Here is a 1,695-nt window from a genome sequence, read left to right on the forward strand (position 1 = left end):
GCCTGTGATTCCAGCTTCTTGGAAGGCTGAGGCGGAAGGATCGCCGGAGCCCAGCGGGTGGAGGCTGCGGTGGCCGGGAACATGCCACTGCACTCCAGCCCGGGCGACGGAGTGAGACTCCAACTCAAAAAAAAACAAAAAAAAAAGAGAGAGAAATGTGGCAATTATAATTCGTACAATACATAATTAAATCATGTCATTAAAAACCTCAAGCCTAGCCGGACTCGGTGGCTCAGCCTGTCATCTCGTGCTTTGGGAGGCCGAGGTGAGCGGATTGCCTGAGCCCGCGGGTTCGAGACCCGCCCGGGTACCTTGGCGAAACCTCATCTCTACAATAAATCAAAAATCAGCCGGGCGTGGTAGCGCGCGCCTGTAGTTCCAGCTACTTAGAAGGCTGAGGCGGAAGAATCGTCGGAGCCCAGCAGGCGAGGCTGCGGTGGCCGGGAGCGGCCACTGCACTGCAGTCTGGGAGACGGAGTAAGACTCCAACTCAAAAAAAATTTCTCCAACTCAAAAAAAAAAAAATCTCACTCCATCACCCAGGCTAGAGTGCAGTGGCACACCACGGACATCCCAGCGTCGACCTCTTGGGCTCCGACGATTCTTCCGCCTCAGCCTTCCAAGTACCCAGAACTACAGGAGCACGTATCATACCCGGCTAATTTTTTGATTTATTGTAGAGATGATGTCTCGCCAAGTTGCCAAGGCTGTTCTTGAACCCATGGACTCCAGCAATCCTCTCACCTCTGCCTCCCAAAGTGCTGGGATTATAGGCTTGAACCACCATGCCCAGCCCTATGAAGATTTTTTAAAAGAAGTAAAAATAGCCGGGCTCGGTGGCTCAGCCTGTAATCCTGCGCTTTGGGAGGCTGAGGTGAGTGAATTGCCTGAGCCCATGGGTTCGAGACCCACCTGGGCAACTTAGCCAGACCTCATCTCTACAATAAATCAAAAACGAGCCGGGCGTGGTAGCGCGTGCCTGTAGTTCCAGCTACTTGGAAGGCTGAGGCGGAAGGATCGCTGGAGCCCAGCAGGTCGAGGCTGCGGTGGCTGGGAGCAGCCACTGCACTCCAGTCTGGGTGACAGAGTGAGACTCCAACTCAAAAAAAAATAGACTTCAGAGCCTACCTCCAAACTATTGCCTCAGACTTTTTTTTTTTTTTTTTTGAGTAGGACACTGCAACCTCGACCTGCTGGGTTCAGGCAATCCTTCCTTGTCAGTCTTCCAAGTAACTGGAACCACAGCATGCACCATCACGCCTGGCTAATTTTTTGCTTGATTGTAGAGATGAGGTCTTGCCAAGTTGCCCAGGCTGGTCTCAAACCCCTGGACTTGGGCAATCCTCTTATCTCCACCACCCAAAGTGCTGGGATTATAGATGTGAGCCACCGCGCCTGGCTCTCAGACATTTCTTTTTTCTGAGTTGGAGTCTCACGCTCTCGCCCAGGGTGGAGTGCAGTAGCTCATTCACGGCCACCCCAGCATCTATCAACCTACTAGGCTCAGTCGATCCTTCTGCCTCACCCTTCCAAGTAACTGTAACTACAAGCATACACTACCACTCCCAGCTATTTTTTTATTTATTGTAGAGACAAGATCTTACCAAGTAGCCAGGCTCGGTGGCTCAGCCTGTAATCCTGCGCCTTTGAGAGGCTGAGGTGAGTGGATTGCCTGAGCCCGCGGGGTCAAGACCC

General features: G+C 52.5%; 1 protein-coding gene across 1 annotated transcript in view; it reads right to left on the reverse strand.

Moving 5' to 3' along the window:
- The window catches only part of FBXO42 (F-box protein 42), a 100,719-nt gene that overhangs the window by 96,364 nt on the left and 2,660 nt on the right, over nucleotides 1-1,695 (reverse strand). The gene's annotated exons all lie outside the window — the stretch shown is intronic.

The sequence above is a fragment of the Carlito syrichta genome, unplaced genomic scaffold (assembly GCF_000164805.1).
Source record: "Carlito syrichta isolate Samal-C Ts95f unplaced genomic scaffold, Tarsius_syrichta-2.0.1 Scaffold307274, whole genome shotgun sequence".
In the NCBI taxonomy this organism is placed as follows: Eukaryota; Metazoa; Chordata; class Mammalia; order Primates; family Tarsiidae; genus Carlito; species Carlito syrichta.